Below are 10,687 nucleotides of genomic sequence, written 5' to 3'. Positions count from 1 at the left end.
TTTTTTTTTTTTTTTTTTTTCTCCCTTCAGCACTTTGAATATATTATCCCATTCTTTTCTGGTCTGTAAGGTTTCTGTTGAGAAATCTGTTGTTAGTTTGATGAGGTTTCCTTTACAGGTGATTAGGTGCTTTTCTCTTGCTGTTTTAAGATTCACTTTTATCTTTGGCTTTAGACATTTTTACTATAATGTGCCATGGAGAAGACCCTTTTGCATTTTATCTGCCTAGGGCTTGCTGAGCCTCTTGTATTTGGATGTCTAAATCTCTTGATAACTTGGGAAGTTTTCATCTACTATTTTCTTAAATAGGTTTTTTTAGTCCTTTCACTTTCTCTTCACCCTTGGAGATACTGATAATTTGAATATTTAGTTGCTTTATGTTATACCAAATGTCACAAAGGCTTTTCTCATTCTTTTTTATTCTTTTCCTTTATTTCTTGTTTGACTGTGTTATTTCAAAGGATTTTCTTTAAATTCTGAGAATCTTTCTTTTGTTTGATCTAGTTTGTTGTTGAGCTTCCAAATGTATTTTGCACTTCCTTCAAGAATACTTCCAGAATTTCCATTAAGTTCTTAAAAAAAAAAACTATCTCTTTATTAAATTTCTCATTCATATCCTGAATTGTTGTTCTGATTTATTTGTATTTTTTTTCAGAATTATCTTGCATCTCACTGAACTTCTTTAAAATCAATGTCTTGAATTCTTTAATCGGGATTTTGAAAATTTTGTTTATTAAAATCTATTGCTGGAAAGTTATTGTGTTCCTTTGGAGGTATATTTCCTTGCTTTTTCCTGTTTCCTATGTTCTTATGATGATACCTATGTATTTGGTGTAGCAGTCACTTCCTCCTATTTTTGAATTTACTTTTGTAGGAGACAACTTTTTCCTGAAGATATATTTTGGGTGTTGGCTGGGTAGAGCATTTTGGCTTTGATTCTGGGTGCATGCAGTAGTACAGCCTCTGTATGATTTCTTTGGCTGTAGGTGGTGTTATGGGTATCTGTGATTTCCTCAGTGAGTTCGGGTGCAGTTATTAGTGAAAACTGTAGTAAAATTGTGCTGGAGACTGGGAGGCAATGTGGGTTAGTCTTCAGGCCCCAGTGGTGACAGTGGTGGGCTGAGAATGCCTATCTTTTTGCCCCAGAATGATGTACACTGGCATCAGTGTTCATGGTTACTGGCCAGCCAGTTCATGGGCCTCCAGGGGACTTGCTCAGATTCTAATAGTAGCAGGAGTGATCCAGGCAGATGGGCAGGTTCTTGGGTTCCTAGGCAGCCAGTGTGGCATGGGCTATGACAGCAGCAGTGGTGGGACAATTCTCTGGGTCCCAAGCAGTGTGTGTTGATGGCAATCTCCAGGCCTGCAGGTGGCCCTAACTGGTAAGTGCCAGCTGAGGTGGTAGTGGGTAGGAGTTTAGGCCTAACTTCAGGTTGCTAGGAGAGTGTTCAGGAACCTAACGTGGTGAATTGAGTTGGGCAAACCCAAGGATCATAGATTATGTGCTCTATCTCAGGGAAGAGAAACAAACCAGCTGGGTGGTTTTGTGCTCAGGTTCCCCAGTAACAGCAGGCACCAGCCATGGTGAGAGGGAGTAGGGCAATATTCAGGCCCAGGCAGAGTGCCTGTGTGAAGTGTGGTGGGAGCTGTGCTGAGGCCCTCCAGCTGGAGAGGTTGGGGCTGGTATTGGTGGCCACAGCCTGGGCCAGTGGTTGGGCAATGCATGTCCCTGTCATGCCCCAACTGCAGTGGCACTTGCCCCTTACCCCTGGTGGCTGTAGCCCATGCCTAGCTCGTGCCACAGTCCTGGCTGTAGGTAGCTCCTGCCCAACTCGCACCTAAGTCCCAGTGGCAACTTGTACCCTGCTCACATCTCAGTCTCAGTCCTGGTGGTACACGCTTCCCAGTACTGACAGCTGCAGCCCATGCCTTGCTTACTTCTTGGGCCTAGCTGTGGGAGTGCTCCCAGCTTGCACCTCAGTCCCAGCAGCAGCAGTCCATGTTTCCCTAATGCTCCGGCAAGCATGGCTGGGCAGCAGGACAGCATGTATTCTGCCAAAGGCTAGGTTTGAAAATGATGCCTTTCTGTAGCTCCTTAGGTCTCAGAAAGGGTGTGGAATCCCATGCAAGCTCCGTTTCTGGAGTAGTTCTCTCCCACAATCTCCCAGCAGCTCCCTATGTTGGTTTCAGAAGTTAGGAATGTTAAGTTGCTCTTCCATGGCCAAGAATGCGTGAATCCATGGTGAAGTGGGCTGCTAGAAGCCTCTCAACTATCCTTTTTGTTGGAAAGTTACTCTGGCTCCTGCCAATCCTGGCCAAGCAGGCTGCCTCTCTTCTTTCTCCTTCCTTGCTTTTGGTGTTTTCAGTCACTTTTTCTGTTGAATTCCAGAGTTCTCACTTGGATAATGTATTTGAAGGATGATTGTTTACACATTATTTTGGTTCTTCTAAGTGGAGGATGCAAGCACAAAATCCTAATAGTTAGCTATCTTGAAGCCCCTTCTATGCCTTTTGTTTTCCGTTGATCTTTTTATTCTTTGGTACTTTTCCCTCTTATACTGACTTGTTTTTTGATTCATTTTTTTTTGTGGTTCCATTTTACATTCTATCTTTATTATTGGCTTATTAGCTATGCTTCTTTTTCCAGAGGTTTTCTAAGATTTGCCTTAACTTAATCTTAAATTTATTGAGTGGAATTTTAAATAATATTAAAGTACTTCATGTAGAATGTAAGATTCTTAAAACAATATACTTCCATTTTTTCTTCTGTCCTTTGTGCTGTTGATGTAATACATTTTACTTCTGCAAATGCTGTAAACCCCATCACACATTGTCATTCTTTTTATTTTAGAGTCAATTATTTTATAAAGAAATGTTTGAAATGATGTTTTAGAGTATCTTTTATATTGACAGATATGCCTAATTAATTTTAGTGTCCTCCATTCCTTCATGTAGATTCAAATTTCAACCTGGTATTGTTTTTCTTTTGTGCAAGAAATTCCTTTCTTGTAGTGCAGGTCTGCGGCTGATGAATTAATTCAGCAATGAATGAATTAACTTCAGACAATCTTTGTTTGTCTGAGGAAGTTTTTATTTTGCTGTCATTTATGAAAGATATTTTTATTGGGTATGGAGACAGTTTTTTTCCTTCAGTGCATTAAAGATGCCTCTCCATTATCTTCTCATCTACATGATTTCTGGTAAGGTCTGTTGTCAATTATTTTATCTTTGTTCCTGTATTTGTAATACATCTTTTTACTCTGGCTGACTTTAAGATTTTTCTCTTTTGCACTGGTTTTCAACAGTTGGATTATGACATGTCTTGGTGTGGTTTTCTTTGTTTCTTCTACTTTAAAATATTTTAAGATTTTAAATTTGTGATTTTATAACTTCTATCAAATTTGAAAAAACTTTATGTCATTAGTTTTAAAAGTAATTTTTATATTCATTTTCTTCCTCCTTTCTCCTTATCCTTTTTTTAAACTCCAATTACACATATTTTAGACTGCCTGATATTTTCTCAGTGTACTAATACAATGTTCATATTTTTCCAGTCTTTTTCCTTTCTGTTTCGTAGCAATTTCTATTGATGTTTTAAGTTCACTAATCTTTTCTTCTGCAGTGTCTAATTTCTTAAACTCATTCAGTAAATTTTAATCCCATATATATATATTTTTAACTTTAGTTCAACTTGAGTCCTCTTTATGCCTATTTCTCTACTCATCATGACCATGTTTTCCTCCACTTTCTTGACTATATGAAGTATATTCACAATATAGTATAAATATGTATATGTATATATGTATATGTAAATACATATATGTTTATAAATATGTTTATTTATACTATATTATAAATATACATATAAATATATGTAGAGCTTAGTATGGAAATATATTAAATAATCAAGTAATTAATCATTATGATTAATGAATAATTTAATAATGATAAATTAATTAATTATTACTACTATTATAATATATATATTATCGTATAAGATCTACATAAATTATATATGTTATATAAATATAAATTATACATAAATGATAATATAATGATATATATAAATTACTATAACCCTTGTATATAATATAAATTATATATAATATATAAATATTATAAAATATATCTATATTTAAGTAAATCAATGCTTGTAATATATAAGAAATATATTCATATGCATATTAGCTGTTTTAATGTGTCATCGTTTGCTAATTCTGCCATTGATATCATATGGGTCTGTTTTACTGATTGATTTTTCTCCAGTTTATAGGTATATTTCCTGTTTCTTTGCATGCCTAGTCATTTAAGGATTATTTTTAGGCATGGTAAAATATATATGACATAAAATGTACATTTTAATAATTTTTAAGTATACAGTTGAGTAGGGCTAAGTATATTCACATTGTGCAATAATTGCTAAAACTCTTTTCACCTTTCAAAACTGAAACTCCATAGTTATTAAAAAAAATTTCCCATTTCCCTTGTACTCCACCTGCTGGCATTCACCCTTCTACTTTCTGTTTTTATACATTCGACTACTGTAGATACCTCGTATAAGTGGAATTTGTCTTTTCGTGACTGACTTATTTCATTAGCATAACATGCTTAAAGTTCATCCATGTTGTAGCATGTGTTAAAATTTTCTTGCTTTTAAAGTCTGAATAGTATTCCATTTTATATATACATTCCACATTTTGTTTATCTATTCATCCATCAATGAACACTTGTGTTGCTTTCACATGTTAGGTACTGTGAATAATGCTGCAACAAATATGGGCATATAACAGATATCTAGTCATTTTTTATTGCATGCAAGACATTACTAATTTTACCCTGTTGCATGCTGGATTTTGTTGTATTCCTTTAATGATGAGACTTTTGCTCTAAGATGTGCACAAATGACTTGGCCTATGTTTGATAATATTTTAGGCCTAATTTTTAGTTTTGCTAGGCAGATTCTAAATAATCTTTTCCTCGGAGCTAATTTGACTCTGGTACTGAAATAACATCCTTTTGAGGATTCTAAATGCCTCATGTATAGGAAGTCTTTTCACTTTCTCTAGTTGGAAAAATAAACTATTCTGAGTATATGTTTGTTTTAAGAATGATTATGCCTACTGATTTCTGTTCATTCTGTAATTGGCCTTGGGCAATTTTCTCCCTCACAATTCCAAACCAGTACTTAGCCAAAACCTTTAGTATACCTCTGTGCAGATCTTTGAAACCTTCTCTCTATGGTGCTTCTTCCTCGCTATTATTTTGCCTCATAAATTCTAGCAGCCTCAGTGTTTCTGAATTCTGAACTTTGTCTCCCCAGTTTAGCGAACTGCAGCTTGGAAACTCACATCGGGAAGTAAGCTGGGCAATTATACGGCTCACTTTATTCATTTATCTTCTCTTAGTGATCACTAATCATTTTTATAATTGTTTAAGATTGGAGGGTGTATTTTGTTCCTGGAAGTCTATCATGGCTGTTATCTATTCTTTTTAGGTCTAATTTCTTCCATTCAATATTATATCTGTGAAATTTATTTTTATTGTTACATATATAAGTAGTTTAAAATTTGCTGTGTAGTGTTCCATTGTATAAATATCCCACAATTTAAAAGACCTTCTATATTTATTTTTTATTTTTAATCAATACGTATTTATTGGGCATATGTGATATTTTGATATATGTATACAATGTGTAATGTGATCAAATCACAGTGTTTAGGATACTCATCAACTCAAATATTTTTTCATTTCTTTGTGTTGGAAATATTTCAAATCTTTTCTAGCTGTTTTGAAATATACAATAAATTTTTGTTAACTATAGTCACCCTATTGTGTTATTGAATACTAGAACTTATTCATTCTATCTAATTGTGCTTTTTCTGAATCTATTGAGATGATTTTGTGGCTTTTGTCCATACAATGCAAAGTATCACCTTTATTTTTTGCATATGTTGAACCCTCCTTGCATCCCTGGGATAAATTCCACTTGATCATGTTGAATAATCTTTTAAATGTGTCCTCAATTTATATTTTTATTTTTTCTATTACTAATGGATATTTAGATAATCTCTACTTTTTAGCTACTAAAAGGAAATCTGTTGTAAACATATTTGTACATGTCTTTGGTAGACATAAACCCAGGATTTGTTTTTGAAAAATAATTTACTAAATCCTTTGGAAGATTGCATTTGTAGCAATAGCTGTTTAATCTATATGCATTTTTACCAATCATGAATTTTCTCTAGAAAGACCTTCACTTTGTAAATGGTTAATAGGAGTGAAGGGGGTCCGTTCATCCAATATCTTCTTGTACAATGTTCCAGGAAGACTGTGTACTCTTATAAATGCCAACCTTAAAACTCAAAGATAATGCAAATAAAGATAAGGACTCTTTACTATGTAAATCTCCACAGACACACACATATCACTACAAGGTAGTGCACATGTGCTGTGTATCCTTGTGGAGACACTACTATATAGAATAGCACGACTTTGGTATAATTAAGATTTTCTATTGAATCACTACTCTGTACCTTTGTAGCTACTTGTCCTTAAGCAAGTTATGTAATTACTTGTCTTAGTTTTCTCATTTAGAGAATAGTATTAGTACAAATCTTACAGGTGTGAAGATTGAATGAGACAGCAGATGTTAAATACCCAGAGTAGTGAATTTTCCTGAGGAATTTGCTAAGTACTTTAAGGAAGGTCAGGGGTAAAGACTGGATGAGAAGGAAAGCATTCTCCCTAAGGGTGCGTGCATGAACAAAAGCATGAAAATGGCCATTTATTTGGCATCTTTCCGAAATGATGTATTGAAAAGTTTGACTAGAGCAGTGAATTTGTAAAAAATAGTAGCTATTGAACAATTTGGGTGGAGAGGCAGGTTGGGACCAAATTTAAACCTGCCAGGTTGAATGATTCAATGTTATCCTGCAAGGGAGTAATTTTTTTGTGCAATGCAAAAATGTTTGAGGGAAAGGCAGCTTGGCTACGCTGAAAAGTTTGAAAGGGGAGGAGACAAGAGGCACAGAAAATCTGTGGTTTTCATGGGTGAGTAGACTCTGTGGGATACTGTCGCACTTTCCAAAAGAAGATTCTATCGAACCAGTCAGGCAGACCTGTTCACTGTGCTCTTGTTGGTCCCCTGCTTTCGGTGATTTCCTTCCCTTTTCTCTCTGCCAACTCATGTTCCAATCTTCCTTCAGAACCTGGCTCAAGGTTCATCTCCACCAGGAGGCCTACTTGGTGTCTGGTCTATAACTGATTTTTAATCTGGGTCAATGATCTGTTAAAGAAAAATAGTCCCCATTCTGACCTAGAGAAGTGACTGCTGAGAGATATGCCAAGTTTTGTAGACAGTGTTGAAAAACCACACCAATAGGGGTCAGATCAGCCACTCTCCAAAAGAAATCAGAGAGCGAATCTGCTGGAAATAAAATCAACCCTTCCTCATTATGTTTTCCTCTTTGTGTACTTTTCCTGGGTTGATGCCCAGGTGTGGGAAGAGGAAAATGGATACAACTCGGAGTGGGTTAGCTCTGAGTTCCTAGCATCTGTGTTCTTGGATCCCACAGCCTTTGGAGCAGGAGGTGGTCAGGTCAGATTGGTTATAAGATTTTTAATTAATGCACAGATTATGCCCAGTGTACAGGTCTATATACAATAGAAAACTTTGCATCACATTAATTTATAAAAGTTATGAGACTGCTCTTAGCCTTGTGCTTATTTTGTGATTGCAGAGTAAAATAATTAGCTCTTTAACAGTTTTTAAGTTTGCAATTGATTCAAATAACTTATTCAGTTCATTTCATGGTCATTTTAGTCAGTTTTCTTTCTATCAATTTTATTGTATCATTTACATAAAACAAAATTAATTCTTAAGGATATGGTTCAATGAGCTTCGACGAGTGTGTACAGTCACAAAACCACTGTCAGTGTCATTTTCATTATTCTTAAAACTTCCTTTATTCTCCTTTGCAGTAAATATCCTGCTTTAATTCCTATCTTCAGTCAATGGTCTGATTTTTGCAACTATAGTTTTCCTTTTTTCCAGAATGCTATGTAAATCAAATCTGGTTTCTTTCATTTAGCCTGATGCTTTTGAGATTTGCTCCTGTTGTTTCATCTATCAGTAATTTGGTGCTTTTTATTACCGAGTGGTATTCCACTGTAGGGATGTACAATAATTTATTAATTCACTTGTTGATGCACATTTGAGTCATTTCCAATTTTTGCTAAGAATAAAGTTTCTATAAACATTTGCATGCAGCTTTTTTTTTTTTTTTTTTTTGAGACAGAGTCTCACTCTGTCAGCCAGGCTGGAGTGCAGTGGCATGATCTCTGCTCACTGCAACCTCCGTCTCCCAGGCTCAAGCAATTCTTCTGCCTCAGCCTCCCGAGTACCTGGGATTACAGGTTTGTGCCACCACGCCCGGGTAATTTTTGTATTTTTAGTAGAGATGGGGTTTCACCATGTTGGCCAGGCTGTTCTCGAACTCCTGACCTCAGGTAATCCACCCGCCTTGGCCTCCCAAAGTGCTGGGATTACAGGTGTGAACCACGGCGCCCAGCCGCATGCAGGTCTTTACATGGGTATGTATTTTCATTTCTCTACAGTCCCAGGAATGGGACTGCTGGGTCATGTGGTAAGTGTATGTTTAACTTCATCAGAAACTGCCACACTGTTACCCAAAGCAGCTGTGCCATTTTGCATTCTCACCAGCAAAGCATAAAACTTCCAATTTCTCTGTATCTTTACCACTACTTGGTATTGTCAGTCTTTTAAATTTTAGCTGTGTAGGCCGGGGACGGTGGCTCATGCCTGTAACCCCAGCACTTTGGGAGACCGAGGCGCGTGGCTCACCTGAGGTCAGGAGTTTGAGACCAGCCTGGCCAACATGGCGAAACCTCTTCTCTACTAAACATACAAAAATTAGCCAGGCATGGTGGTGCATGCCTGTAATCTCAGCTACCCGCAAAGCTGAGGCAGGAGAATGGCTTGAACCTGGAGGCAGACGTTGTGGTGAGTTGAGATCGCCACTGCACTCCAGCCTGGGCGATAGAGTGCGACTCCATCGCAAATAAATAAACAAATAAATAAATAATTAACTGTGTTTAATGGCATTTCATTGTGACTTTAACTTACATTCCTCTAATGAGTAATCATGTTAAGCCTCTTTTCAGTGCTTATTTGACATGCATATTTTCTTTAGTGAGATGTATATTCAAACATTTTGCACTTTTACTAATGGATTGTCTTATTGAATTTTGAGAGTTCTTTATATATTCTAAATATGTTCTTTATCAGATATAAGTTTTGTTAATATTTCTTCCATGTAGCTTGTCTACTAATTTTCTTACGGTGTCTTTTGAAAAGCAGAAGTTTTAAATTTTGATAAATTTCAAGTTACCAGTTTTTTCTTTTATAGTTCATAATTTTTTGTCCTATATAAAAAATTTTTGCTTTACTTAAGATCATGAAGATTTTATCTTAGGTTCTACTTTAGGCATTTTATAGATTTAGATATATACATTATTTTTAAATTTTATTTATTGTTTTCTTTTTTTTTACTGTCATGGAAAATCAGGTTTTTATTTTTCCAAAAATTGCACCAAAGTAAAGCAAAGCTCTAGTTGATGTAGGTGTGTTGTGTAGGCATTAGCAGTAGTGCCCTCACCAAGCACTCATTGGACAGTAGCGCAACCCCAAGGAAGGAATAGTTAGCTCTATAAATCTTTAAATTCATGGCTATAATCCATTTCAAGGTAATTTTTGTGTAGGGTGCAAGGTCAAGTTTGAAGTTTTTTTTTGTTTGTTTTTGTTTTTGTTTTTTTTATGTGGATATCAATTGTTTTAGAGGCTTTTGGCTTTAAAACACTATCCTATCCTCATTGAAATAACTTGGTTCCTTCAGTGCAAATCAATTGACTGTATATATGTAGGCCTATTACTGTTCCCATGGGTCAATATGACTATGCTTATGCCAATAATCTACCACAATGACTGATTACTGTAGCTTTGTAGTAAGTCTGGAAGTCAGGTGGTATAATTCCTCCAAATTATTTTTCTTTTCCAAAACTGTTTATCCTAGGTCCTTTGCATTTCCATATAAATGTTAGAGTCAGTTTGTCAATTTCTAAAAACTTGCTGGAATTTTGCATGGGATTGCATTAAACCTATAGGTCAATTTGGGTAGAATTGGCTCAACAATACTGGGCCTTCTGATCCATGTACACAGTTTATCTTTCCATTGACTTCAATCTTCTTTAATACCTTTCAGCAATACTTTGTAGTCTTCAGTGCATGAACTTTGGACACACTTTGTTAGATATACCATGAAATATTTTATAGTTTTGAGACTATTTTAAATAATGTTAAAAAATTTTGGTTTTCAGTTATTCATTGCTACTATTTAGAAACACAAATAACTTTTATATGTTGANCGAAACCTCTTCTCTACTAAACATACAAAAATTAGCCAGGCATGGTGGTGCATGCCTGTAATCTCAGCTACCCGCAAAGCTGAGGCAGGAGAATGGCTTGAACCTGGAGGCAGACGTTGTGGTGAGTTGAGATCGCCACTGCACTCCAGCCTGGGCGATAGAGTGCGACTCCATCGCAAATAAATAAACAAATAAATAAATAATTAACTGTGTTTAATGGCATTTCATTGTGACTTTAACTTAC

Source organism: Rhinopithecus bieti, unplaced genomic scaffold (genome assembly GCF_001698545.2).
Source record: "Rhinopithecus bieti isolate Rb0 unplaced genomic scaffold, ASM169854v2 scaffold_70802, whole genome shotgun sequence".
NCBI lineage: Eukaryota > Metazoa > Chordata > Mammalia > Primates > Cercopithecidae > Rhinopithecus > Rhinopithecus bieti.
The sequence above is the reverse complement of the archived record's forward strand: the minus strand, read 5'-3'. Positions refer to the sequence as shown.